General features: G+C 36.5%; 1 protein-coding gene across 2 annotated transcripts in view; it reads left to right on the forward strand.

Annotated features, from left to right (window-relative positions):
* The window catches only part of CHIC1 (cysteine rich hydrophobic domain 1), a 128,385-nt gene that overhangs the window by 3,120 nt on the left and 110,622 nt on the right, over nt 1–14,643 (forward strand). The window lies entirely within an intron of this gene.

The following is a 14,643-nucleotide window of genomic DNA, read 5'->3' on the forward strand; positions in this document are numbered from 1 at the left end:
CTCCCAGCCCTGATTTTTTTTTTTTTTGTAATATCTGTATAGTCTTCTACATAGGACTTTATTTCTTTTCAAAGTTTGCAATTTGAGAGTCATTACTTCAAACTAAGTATATCTTAAACCCAACATTATTCCTTCCTTGTATTGGTTGTGCCTTCCAGTTGCCGCATTTCTGACCCTGATACCATTATTCTCACATTTCAAATCTTCGACTCTTCCCTCTGCTTGAATTGTCCTAGAGTTATGTCATCATACCTTTTGAAATGTCTGTTAAGTTTTTCATTTTCTCCATTTTTGTTTGGCACCCCTCTAGTTTGGGTTGCCATTATCTCCTGCTTGAATTATTGCCACTGTCTGCTGCTTCCCCCCACTACCATCCACCCTTCATGTTTGTGCCAAACTAATTTTCTTTTTCTTTTCTCTTTTTTGGTTTTGCTATAGGGAGCATGTGCTTGCCAGAGAGAGGAGAGAGAGGGAAAGTGAGAAATCACCTTGAGGGAGAATGACCACACAGCAGTCTCTTCTCCTCTAGTTTCCTCTTGGGATTGTGGGCATGCACACTCAATGCACCTGCATGATTTTCAAGTTGCCTGGTCCAGGGCGTAAACCATGCAGCTGGCCATGTGAGATCTAGCACCTTAACCTCCACACCACCTCCTGGCCCCTAATTTTCTTAAAATACAGTTCAATTATGTCACTTTCCTGCTGCAAATCTATAAGGGATTATTTGGGTCTGAGTTCCTGTGCCTTTTCCTCCAACTTCAGAGTTTGAAGTGGTTGTTTAAAGCTCACCACTTCACTTGTGCTTTCCATGGATCCTCTCAGGATCCTGCTCCACCAGGCAGTCCCTGTCTCTCAAATATTAACTTTTTTCTGTCTTTCTATTAGCTCAGCTTATAAACATATTTACTCTGATTGTTTAAAAACAAAAGGCAAAAGCTTTTCTCTTCCCATATTCCCTTTAGCTACTGTCTAATCTTCTCTTCTTTCTCCAAATTCCTTAAGAGTAGCCGCATTCACCCTATCTATTTCCTCTCTTCTGTTGCCTCCCCACCCCCAGTGTTCTGGATTCTGTTATCACAACCACAGAGGAGTTGACCTCACTATACTGCTAAATCTGGACATCTTTAATTCTTTATCTTTCTGGTCATCTCTGCTGCATTTGAATCTTTCTTTCATGGAGGCTTCTACTTCAGAGCTCACAAACACATAGGCTTTCAGAAGCAAGGCAGGTTACAAAAGATGGTGCAACACGAATAATGATGGGCCCTTATTTGAACTGGAAGGTATATATCTTGCCTAAAGGTATTAAAAATCTGATTTAAAAAAAAATTGCCAGTGAAACAAACCTCAAAACTCCTTGCCCACTTCAGTCCCCTGGTTCTTCTTGTACTTTCCTGCTTATTCTGTAACCATCTTATTTGTGGACCTCTCTTTACCCCTTTAAGTACAAGTGTGATCTCCAGGTTTTCTTACTCAGCCCACTGTTCTTATTCCTTACTCTCTTAAATGGTTTCTGCTTAACCTCTTGTTATTTCAGTCTCCCAAGTGTGTGTCTCTGTATCAGAATTTACTCAGGCTAAAATTTGGGCTTCTTTATGTGATAGTCCTCTATCATCGTGGTTTTTTATTTTTATTTTTTTGAGAGGTTTTTGCTATAGGGCACATGCACTCGCCAGAAAGACAGACAGAGAGACAGAAAGCGAGAAATCACCCCCCCAGGGGGGATGGCCACGCCACAGTCCCTTCTCCTCCATTCTCCTCTCGGGATCTTGAGCATGCACGTACACGCACCCAGCATGAGTTTTAAGCCACCGGGTCCAGGACTCGAACCGTGGTCGACTACATGGGAGTCCAGCAACATAGCCATTTCACTAACTGCTGGTTCTAGTCCTCTGTCATCTTAAATTTAACATATTCATCCCCCAAACACCATCTTCACACCCCCTACCCCAAACTTTAAAAAAAAAAAAAACTCCCTCATACTTCTGTATTCACAATCTTAGTTAAATGTACCTCCATCTATCCTGTTATGCATTCTTGTTTCTCCAGCCAATTCATATTCCTCACAGCTGAACAATCAACACATGTTAACAATAGTTGACATAAAATTTCTTTTTTCCCCCACAGCTGAACAATCAACAAATGTTAACAATAGTTGACATAAAATTTCTTTTTTCCCCTCCTTACTACTACTTCCCTGACTCTGGCCCCTTTTAGCACTCTAACTGGTCATCTTTCCTTGATCCTTGTCATTCTCACATCCACCCTTTAACCTAAATTTAGACACCAAAGTGTAGATCTAACCAAACTACTTTCCTGCTTGATTTTTTTTTTCCCTTCACATACAGGATAGAGTCTTTGCTCTATAAGATGATATATAGAACTGAATCTTCTCTATTTATCAGCCTAATCTCCTGCAGTTTCCCTTACTGTTTTTATGTTTTTGTTTGTAGCATGTTGTTCTTATCTCATTGGCTCTGCCCCAGCTGATGCCCTATATAGAATACCAATACTCACTCCTCCCCCCTTGCCCTAGCCCTCTATATGTTGCCACCACCTGCAAGTCCTCTCTGTTGCTACTAAGTTGTAAGCTACAATGGCAAGAACAATTTCTGATTCCCCATGAATCTTCAGTGCCTAGCACAGTACTTGGGATGAGGTGAGCTGAATGAATATTGGTTCACCTTATTAACACTCAATATGCGCATCATAGTGCAAGCTGTATTATAGACCCCTCAACAATTACTAGTTAGTTGAATCATGCTGTGGAGAGTGCATATTTTGGAGCATAGATATATTATTGATAAATAATATTACCTGTTCCAGTTCAGCTTTGTTAGATTAACCTCTATGTATCAGGATACTCCTACTTGTACCATCTTAATATTTTGGTTTTCTAGTTAATTTAATAAGATCTTAATCTTTTTACAAGTAATTAATTAATTATATATGATAAGAATTTTTTTTGAGAGGCTTTTGTTATAAGGCGCGCGCGCTCGCCAGAAAGACAGAGAGAAACAGAGACAGAAAGTGAGAAATTACCCCCCCCCAGGGGGGATGGCCATGCCACAATCCCTTCTCCTCCATCCTCCTCTCGGGATCTTGGGCACGCACGCACATGTACCTGATGTGTTTAAGCCACTGGGTCTGGGACTCGAACCATTGTCAACCAAATGGGAGTCCAGCGACATAGCCATTATGCCAACTGCTGGTCCCAATTAGAATTTCTTAAGAAGCAGAAAGACCTAACCACACTAACTATAATTCTAATTCTGAGATGATTATCATAAATGGATATTTGGGAATATTTTTTCCAAGTTAAAGAAAATGGCTAAATCAACTCCCATGGATTTGAAATTACAGCAACCAAAATAATGAAACATCTCCTTGAAGTACTATTTCAGAAACTAAGAATCTATACATTTTAGTATATACTGTATGTTTAACTAGAATTGTATGATGATGTTATATATCTGAGTGATATAACTTAGAATCTTACACTTTTCTTCTTGATATTTTTAGGATAAATATTTAGATTTACTATATTGAAATACAGGAAAAACGTTACATCTTATGAGATTTTTTTCCCCTCATTTATAGACATTGACATACTCTTTGTATATTTATAAATGTGTAGCTATTTATCATTGATATAGGAGTTATAATAAATTATTGTCAATTAAGGTTTTATTGTCAATTTTCAGTAATTCATAAAATTGTCTCATTAAAGTTAATCTTAAAAAGTTGAAATTATTAAATAAAGAATGGAAAAAGATGACTAAGTTTGCCAAACAATGTATTTCTGCAAAATCATAGCACTACAAATAGTGATACTCTCAAATCAAGGAATGGAATGCTGCTTCTGTAAATAACTGTCTTTGAGGAATTACAATGATGCATTGTTAATTTGTGTTTATATAAGGTAAATATTTTATGATATCTTAGGCTTTGAGAATACTGATGCTATGGTAACTTCTCATTGTACAGTGTGGTAAGAAATGGTTACATCCATATGAAAAATTAAAGAGATTTTACTAGAATTAAAACGAACAAACAAACAAAAATCCTTTTTCTGTTCTATGGTATATGTTATAGTAAATAGAGTTTATAACACATACTTCAGAATCAATATTACTATAAGTGTATAGTTTTCTCTTTTAGTTTTTTGCTATAGGGTGCATGAGCTCACCAGAGAGAGGCCAGAGAGAGAAAGAGAATGGAAAAGTGAGAAATAACACCTCCCACCACCACCCAGGGATGGCCACACTGCAGTCCCTTCTCCATTCTCCTTTCAGGATTTGAGGCACTCATGCATGTGCAGCCAGAATGTTTTTCAAGCCACCGAATCTGGGACTTGGACTTCAAACTCAGCCATGCGGGATCCAGCCACCTTGACCACCATGAAACTGGCTGACCCTATAAGTGCATAGTTTTCTAATGAAATCTTGTTGGCAGAACTGTACTACACTGTTTTCTTAAACAATGTGAGAACATATACTTTAATTTGTGCAAGGTTTTGAAGGGTTTTGATATATAGTCATTTTTAAGAACATGAAAAACAGTAAGGGGATATAGGAAGAGTAAGAAAAGGATAGACCCATCTATTTTTGCCTAAGCTTCCCCTTTACTCCAAAGAATTGTTCCAAGAAATGAATAATTGGAGTCTTGAAGACACTTAATAAAGAAAACATAAATAATAACAACCACCAGCTGGGTCAGCTTCAAACATATCAGATTCTATATTTAATGTAATCAATAAAATGACAGTACTAGCAATTCCCACTACTTGTTTAATGCTAAAGAGCTACACATTTTGGATGATCTATATCATTGAATAGTAATGAGTAGATGAGTTTGTCTAACCTTTTTCGACTCAGAGTTCTTAACTTAATGGTTTGTTTATGGAATAGAGTTAAGGTGTTTATTCAGCCACAGTCATTTCATCATTTTCATAGTAGCTACTAACTGAAATATTGGATCTAAGGTTATTTGAGCTATTCTTTTTATACGCTTTCTGTAAAGGGGGAAGTTAAGGAAGAAATCTCTGGTAGAGAATAATAGAATTGCTATTGCCTGTTAACCAAAATTATGAGAATATCAGGCTTTGTTTACCTTCATACTTTCTGATGTTGCCATATGTAGGTCATAGGAGAGTATTTTTTATTTTTAGATATTTTTGCCTTAGGGTGTCTGTGTGTGTGTGCTGTCCACATGGGGGGGGTGTCAGTGAGAGATAAAATGAGAAATCACCCCCCAGGGGGATGACCACACCACAGTCCCTTCTCCTTCTGAGATCTTGGGCATGCAAGCTCACCCACCACCCCAGCATGAGTTTCAGGCCACCAGGTTAGGTACTTGAACCATGGTCAGCCATGTGGGAGTCCAGCGACATAACCACTACACCATCTTTTGGCACTAATAGAGTATTTTAAAAAGTGAAATGACACTTTCTTTACCAGTTCCAATATACGTTTTATAGTTTAGAAAAGACAGCCCTTTTTGGGGCCAGCTGCTGGTGTGGTGGTTAAGGTGCTGGATTCCCACATGGCTGACTATGGTTCGAGTCCTGGACCTGGTGGCTTGCTTTCTCACTTTCCCTCTGTTTCACTCTCTGTCTCTCTTTGATCAAATTTTAAAAATAAATAATAACAACAAATAAAATAAAATAAATAATTTTAAAAAAGAAAACACAACCTTTTTTATATTAGAGTAGAAAATTAGGAATGTGAATACAGGAAGTATTTATTGAGAACTTAAGCACTGGACTAACCACTGTAAAGAGTTCAGAGAAAACAAATTATACACCTTGCTTTACAAAACAAACAAGATTGCCTTTAAGATACTAATACAGAGTAGTAAAGAATAAAAGACAATATTTTATTAACTGCTGAATTATGTATTCCAGATTAGAAGTGGCCGTGACTGTTCGGAGAAAGGGGGAATTCATGAAAGCTTAAGTGTTCTTGTCATTACAGAGGGAGTTGGAACTTCACTGGAGTGTTTAAGACTGCCTAGTTTTCAAACTAGGGAGAGGAATCAAAGAAGAGCCACATGAGCAAAGGGCCAACATGATAGTGGCAGTGGAAAGGAAGAAATCATTATAAGAATGATCCCAAAGGAGCAAATATGATTTACAGATTACTTGGCTTTAAGCCAAGTGTAAAAAATAGGAGAGGGCAGGTGCAAAAATGATACCAAGGTCTAGGTTAAAGGAAGACAATAACATACTATTAAAAGAGATGAATTTGAAAAGGGGAACTAGTTTACAAGAAAAGGTAACATTTAACTTTAGATGTCTTCCACCTGAGTTGCTATTAGTTTTTGGCAAGGTATCCAAATGGAAAATTTTCAGTATGCAATTAGAGATGAGAGACTAGTTAAAGCATGTTGAAAATCAAGGGAACTTCAAAAAGATCATGGGAAACATGGATTATGAAAAAAGTATGCTTGGATTTTGGGAACCAGCAGTTAGCATAATGGCTATGTCGCTGGACTCCCACGTAGTCCACCGTGGTTCGCGTCCTGGACCTGGTGGCTTAAAACTCATGCTGGGCACATGCGCGTGCATGCCCAAGATCCCGAGAGGAGAATGGAGAAGGGATTGCGGCGTGACCACCCCCCCTGGGGAGTGATTTCTCGCTTTCTGTCTCTATGTCTCTCTCTTGTCTGTCTGGCGAGCGCACGCGCCCTATAGCAAAATCCTCTCCAAAAAAAAAAAAAGTATGCATGGATTTTAAATTTGTTTACACTAAAATAACTTGTATTTTGGGACCAGCAGTTGGCATAACGGCTATGTCACTGGACTCCCATGTAGTCAACCGCGATTTGAGTCCCAGAACTGGTGGCTTAAACTCATACTCAGCGCGTGTGCCCAAGATCCCAAGAAGAGAATGGAGGAGAAGGGATTGCAACGTGGCCAACCCCTTTGGGGGGGGATTTCTTGCTTTCTGTCTCTCTGTCTCTCACTGTCTTTCTGGTGAGCGAATGCACACTATAGCAAAAACCTCTCAAAAAAATAAATAATTTGCATTTTAATTTAATTTTTCCATTACCTTAAAAGAATTCTCTCATATATGTTACTAGAGATATAGATTTGGTGGTCATCAACATAGAAGTGACCATCAAGGTTACTAAATATAGGCGAATTGTTACAGTTTCCTTGAAAAGAGAAGCAGAGTAGGAAAAGCTAAATTTTGGGGGAGAAAGAAAAAGTGTTAGGGCAGAACTAAAGAATGTGAATGTTAGGAAGGGTATGATCAATAAGTCACAGTTACAGATTAAGTCCAGAAGAAAAAAATCTGAGGACACTGAATTTGGCAATATGTAAGACAAGATGAACTTGTCTTTCTGAATAAATTTACTGAATAAAGGATTATTTCTACTGAAATGACAGCATCAGAACTCAAATTTTCAAGAGCTTAAGAAAGGAGGGTATATAAGGAAATTTAAAGTGGAAAGTTCATTTGTAATACATACAAAAAGAAAAACAAAGCTAGGAATTTTAAACATTTTATTTTTATTCTGATTTATATATTCAATCATTGTACACCACTACAGTTTGTAAAATGAATTACCCAGCATGAATACACTTTAACACCAGTCTGGTTGAAGATATCATACACGTTATCATCAAAAGAAAATCCTCCTTTTCTGTGTCCCCTAAATGTCTTTCCTCTCTTTTTCTCCTTATTCCTTTCCTCTCACTTTGCCTCATCTTCCATACTCTTCCCACACTGTCTCCAGTATCCATAACCATTCTCTATTTCAGTTTCCGCCATAGAGTGCAGATAATCAGTACATATTAAGTGGAGACATACAATTTCTCTCCTTCATAGCCAGGTTTGTGTCACTTAGAAGTAAATCTTTCATATTCATCCACTTTCTATCAAATTGCCAGGGTCTTGTTGGTTTTTATGGCTGAGTAGTATTCTACAGAGTATATATGCCACATTTTTTCAATCCATTCATCTGTTCATGGACATTTGGGTTGGTTTCATGTCTTAACAATTATGAATAATGCAGCAATAAACATGGATGTGCAAGCACTTCTCCAACTGAGTGTTCTCCTATTCTTTGGATAGATACCCAGGAGTGGAATTGCTGGATCACATGGTACTTCTATTTTTAGATCTTTGAGGAACCTCCATATTGTTCTCCACAGTGGCTGGACCAATTTACATTTCCATGAACAGTGTAAGGGAATTCCCTTTTCACCACAGCCCTGTCAGCACTTACCATTTTTTAAAAAATCTTCTCCATTCTGACTAGGATTAGGTGGTATCTCATTGTGGTTTTGATCTGCAGCTCCCTCATGAAGAGGGATGTCAAGCATTTTTTTCATATGCTTTTTGGCTGATCATATGTCTTCTTTAGAAAGTTGTTTGTTCATCTCATTTTCCCATCTTTTAATTGTGCTGATCTTTTTTTTTGTGGGGGAGGGTATGCCACTCGAGTTCCCTGTGTATTCTGGTTATCAGTCTGAGGCATAGTTTACAAAAATATTCTCCTATTTCATGGGTGTCGATTCACACTAAAGGTGCTTTTTCCTGTGCAGAAACTTCTTAGTATGATGTAATTCCCCTTGGTTATTTTTGAAATTACTGCTGTGCTTTGGGGGTCTTATTTTAAAAGTCTTTGCCTATTCCATTGTCTCTCAGAGTTTCATGTGTTTTCCAACAGTAGTTTTATAACTTGAGGTCTTAGGTTAGATCCTTGATCCACTTTGAGTTAATTTTTGTTAATGGTGAGAGATAGGGGTCCAGATTCATCTTTCTGCATATAGATACCTAATTTGTTTCCCACTGTATTAACTGGTACCTTTTATTAAAACTCAGTTGGCTTTATGTCTTGGGAGTTATTTCTGGTGTTTCTGTTCTATTCCATTGGTTCACATGTCTGTTTTTGTGCCAGTACCATACTGTCTTTATTATTACAGCTTTGTGATATATTATGGGGTCATGGAGTGAGATGCCTCCCACTCCACTCTTCTTGCTCAGGATTGCTTTGGCAATACAGGGTCTTTTATGATTCCCAACAAATTGTATAATTGCTTTTTTCTAAGTCTGTGAAGAATATCTCTGGTAATTTGATTGGGAGTGCATTAAAAATATACATTAGTTAGACAGAGTTGCCATTTTTATTACATTAATTCTTCCAACCCAGGAACATGGGATGTTCTCCTACTTTTTTGTGTTATTTTCAATTTCTTAGAGTTTCATAGTTTTCCTTGTAGGTTTCTTTGACTTCTTTGGTTAGATTTATTCCTAGGTATCATATACGTTTTGTGGTTATGGTAAATTGGGATTACTTTCTTGAGTTCTACGTCTATCTGCTTGTTGTTTGTAGAAATACTATAGATTTTTGTATGTTGATTTTGTATCCTGCTACTTTCCTGTATTAATTCATCCCTTCCAGAAATATTTTTCCTGAATATCTTTGGGTCTTCTATGTATACAATTATATCCACAAATAGAGAAAATTTCACCTCTTTTTTTTCTATTGGAATTTTTTAAATAATAAAAATATTCTATAAATTTTAACAGATGCAGTATCTGGGTGCAGTATCTGTGTCTACTACATATTTGATATTCAGTAAAGGAATGGTAGCTGGCACAGGCTAAAATGGCAGCAATCACTAATTGAAGTAGCAACATGTTATTGAGGTTTCACCTAAAAGACATTTAGATACAATATGGAAATAGAAATCTGATTTATATACATGCTGACTTCCTAAAAATGAAAATTGCATCTATTTCTTTGTTGCACAATAAGAATTTACTCTGTCAAATAATGAATTAAATTATAACTTTTTAATATTTATAAAATCACTAATTAGCTAAATAATGATTTAAATATATTTCTTGCTCAATAAAATATCATGTTATTGGTTGCTTGGTTAGCACAAAATTGCAAATATGAGGGGTCTCCAGAAAATGCATAGAAAAATGTGGATTATGAAAGAACTCTGCCTAAGTTTCAAAAATTTTTGCACCAGAATAAGTTTGTACTTTAATTTCATTTCTATGAACTTTTGAAGTCTCTTCATCTATGTTTAATACTAGAGTATCAGTTTCTCAAGTAGCAAATGAAAATTGCCATGCATATTCATGCACAGTTGTTATATCTTGTTTTTATATCTTGTTTTAAGTTAACTATACTCCTTTGTCTATGTATAAATTTTAAAAGAATGTGTGTTTGCATATTGTATTTTCATTACATGTTTTGTGGACACCTGAACAGAAGTAATGGAGGATTTTTTTTTTTAATGTAGTTATGGTCATTTTACAGTTGCTCAATAGTTTTCTCAGCAACCTTAAAATATAAAACATTTTAAAATACATTTAAAATTTATAAGGTATATTTATGCACAGGTATTTATCTTGATACTAGCTGCTAAGTATAGTCTTTGTGTTTAAGATTGACTTGTGTCCTTGAAAATGAGCTATTAATACAAATGATGCAAGGAGAGTATTAAATTCCTGCACAGTTTTTTTTTTAAAAAACATTTATTTTATTTTATTTGTCATCATTATTTTTTATTAATTTGCTACAGGGCATATGTGCTCACCAGAGAGAGACAAAGAAGAAGAGGGAAAGTAAGAAAGCAAGCTGCCAGGTCTTGGACTTGAACTGTAGTCAGCCATGTGAGAGTCCAGTGCCTTACCCACCAAGCCAACTACCTGCCCCCTTGAATTTTTTTCTTCAAATTGCCAGTGCTTGTGTGCACTTGCCAGAGAGACAGGGAGAGGGTATAGAAATACAGTAGCTGACTATTCAACAAATTTTTATTTAGCATCTACTAGATTCCAGTATGCTGCTGGATGGATGGGAAAATAACTAAATAACCCAAAGTTTCTTTTCTCAAGGAGCTTAATGTAGGACAGAAACAATCATACACCAACAGTGAACAAACTTAGACTAAACTGAAGAAAGCAATCCCATTCATAATAGCCACAAAATTAATAAGGTACCTATGAATAAACCTAACTAAAGGGGTAAAAGACCTCTACAATAAAACTATGAAAAACTGAAAAAAATAAATTGAGTGTGATATTAAAATATGGAAAGACATTCTTTGTTCTTGGATTGAAAGAGTCAATATTAGCAAAATGTCCATTCTACCCAAATTAATTTACATATTCAATGTGATTCCAATCCAATTGCCAGTGACGTTCTTCACAGAAATAGAACAATTAGAAAGTTTGTCTAAATCATAAAAGACACCACCTTTCTAAGGCAGTACTGTGTAGATAGAATAAAATGTGAGGCATCTTACTACTCAACTTGAAAATATATTACAAAGTGTTGATAATCAAAACATCATGGTACTGCCACAAAAATAGACTCATAAACCAATGGAACAGATGAGACAATCCAGAAATAAACCCCAAATCATACAACCAACTGATTTTTGACAAATGGTAAAAGACAATGCAGCAGAGAAAAGAAAGTCTTTTCAGCAAATAATGCTGGAAGAACTGGATATCACCTGCAGAAAAATGAAACTGAACCCCTATGTCTCACCATTAATAGGAATCAACTCAAAATGGATCAAAGATTTAAATGTAAAGCCTCAAACTATAAAACTACTTGTAGAAGACTTAGGGTAAACTCTTGAAGACATTGAAGTAGGCATAGATTTCTTAAATATGACTCCTAAAGACAATAAACCCTAAAATAGACAAGTGAGAGTATTATCAAGCTAAAAAATTTCCTTACAGCAAAGAAAACAATAGAGTGAAAAGACAACCCTTGGAGTGGGGGGAAATATTTGGAAATTATTCCCCAGAGAAGGGATTAATAACCAGAATGTATAGGGAACTCAGGCAGCTCACCAATAAAAAGTGAATTATTCAGTTAAAAAATGGGCAAATGAGGAACCAGCAGTTAGCGTAATGGCTATGTTGCTGGACTCCCATGTAGTCGACCGCAGTTTGAGTCCTGGACCTGGTGGCTTAAAACTCATGCTGGGCACATGGCGTGCATGCCCAAGATCCCAAGAGGAGAATGGAGGAGAAGGGATTGCAGTGTGGTCATCCCCCCTGGGGGGTGATTTCTCACTTTCTATCTCTCTGTCTCTCTCGATCTGGCGAGAGCACGCACCCTATAGCAAAAACCTCTCCAAAAAAAATGGGCAAATGAATTTAATAAACAACTCTCCAAGGAAGACTTAACAAATGACCTAAAGGCATACACACACACACACATGATTTTATATATATATAAATTGTTCCAAGTCTCTGGTCATAAGGGGAAAGCAGATTAAAACCATCATGAGATAGCCATTTAACCCCAGTGAGAATTGCTAGCACCAAAAAGTGAAGAACATGTGCTGAGGAGGCTGCGGTGAAAAGAGAACCTTACATTCACACCAACGGTATCAGAGGGTTCACTGTTGGTGTGAATGTAAATTAGTACAGCCACCATAAAAAGCAATGTGGAGTTTCCTCAAAATACCATCAAATATAACTTCCATATGACCCAGTAATCCCACTCCTTGGTATTTACCCAAAGGACAGGAAAACAGGTGAAAATACACTTGCTTATCCATGTTTATTGAAACATTATTCACAATCACTAAGATACAGAATCAACCTAAATATCCAAAAACTGATGAGTGGATTGAAAAACTGTGGCACCTGTATACAGTGGAATATTATTCTGCTATAAGAAACTATGAAACTCTTATCATTTGATTCAAAGTGAATATAGAAGACTTAAGTGCTGAGCAAAGTGAGCCAGGCTTTGAAAGAGACACACTGTATATCCTCATTTAGTATGTACTGAATATCTGCACTCCCCTGCAGGAACGGAAGGATTTGAATATATGATAGTAAAGAGGATAAGTGTAGATATCAGAGACTATAAGGGAGGGGAGAGGATGGTAAAGAGTAGATGGTAGAGAGTGAATGTAAAGTGCAAAGGGAAGAAACATTTAACAGACAAAAATAATGTCAAGTTCTCTATTGAAAAATAATTTATATCATATACATCATGATGGGACTTCATGTAAAATGAATCTGAAAATTAAAAAAGAACAGGATATATATGCATATATATACACATATGTGTGTGTGTGTGTGTATATATATATATATATATAGTGTGTGTGTGTGTGTATATATATCAGAAAGGACTTAGGGGTTTTCATTTTTCATTTGGATTTTAATTCTCCCCACTTGACCAATGACTTTGGGTAAGCCATTTTATTAATTAAAAAATATATAATTTGGGGGAACCAGCAGATAGCATAATGGCTACGTTGCTGAACTCCCACGTAATTGACCACAGTTCGAGGCCTGGACCCAGTGGCTTTAACTCACGCTGGGAGCATGTGCGTACATGTACAAGATCCCAAGAAGAGAATGGAGGATAAGGGATTTCTGCATGGCCATCCCCCCTGGGGGGGAGTGATTTCTCACTTTCTGTCTCTGTGTCTCTCTTTGTGTTTCTGGCAAGTGCATGCATCATATAACAAAAACCTCACCAAAAAAATAAAAGTTTAAAAAAATATAATTTTTGAGTGTTAGCTTCCTCATCTCTAAAATGGTGATGATAATACCTCTCAAGAAGACCTAAAACTGGGAACCAGCAGTAAGCGTAATGGCTATGTCACTGGACTCCCACGTAGTCGACCGCGGTTCGCGTCCCGGACCCGGTGGCTGAAAACTCACGCCGGGCGTGTGTGTGTGCGTGCCCAAGATCCAAGAGGAGAATGGAGGAGAAGGGATTGAGGCGTGACCATCCCCCCTGGGGGGTAATTTCTCGCTTTCTGTCTCTAATGTCTCTCTCTGTCTGTCTGGCGAGCGCACGCACCCTATAGTGAAAATCTCTCCAAAAAAAAAAAAAAAAGACCTAAAATTTAGAAGTAATGTATCTGTTTAGCACAGTGTCTAACAAATGATAAATTAATAAATATTGATAAATGTTAACTGTTACTATGATTGCCTAACTCAAGTGGAGTTCTCAGTAAATGTTACTGTGTTTTGCTTTCAATGTATCACTTACTAACATAAAATCTCATTCACTATTATATCATCTAACATTCAAGAACTGATCTTTCTTATTCCTAATGAAATCAACAAAGTGAGCAAAGATTATAAAATTCATTTTGATCTCTTAGTACAGATTTCAATAAAAGTATTGAAAGGGATATCTTTAAGGCTAGAATCTGGTTGAGCACACACAGGAAAGCCCTTGGAGTATCTGAGTAGTCACTGGTCATGAATTGTCAAACTCTAGTTCCAAAGACTATGTTAGTGGGAGAGAGGGGTGCTTTTTATTAGGAACATTTTCATGCATAAAGTAGAATGAATAGTATATATGCACTTTTGTATATTATAATCATTCAGCTCCAACAATTATCAACTAAAGTGGGTTTTACCAGAAACATTTCAGTCAGATAACGATGATATTTCCAGCTCTGTATGTTTCTGTAGTCCATTAATTATTAATCCTATATCATAGATCTAGTTAGAAACCCACTTTAACATTCATTCTATGTTAAGCTTCTTTTACTGTTAATTTGGATTAATAATCAAAGATTTATTTTTTTGTAAGTTTTATTTTAACTTATTCAGGCCACGTATTTAAATCAGGAGACTAAAGAAAAAATGAATGGATTTGTAACTTTTTTTAAAAAGG

This window comes from Tupaia chinensis, unplaced genomic scaffold (assembly GCF_000334495.1).
Source record: "Tupaia chinensis unplaced genomic scaffold, TupChi_1.0 Scaffold144586_1, whole genome shotgun sequence".
Lineage (NCBI taxonomy): Eukaryota > Metazoa > Chordata > Mammalia > Scandentia > Tupaiidae > Tupaia > Tupaia belangeri.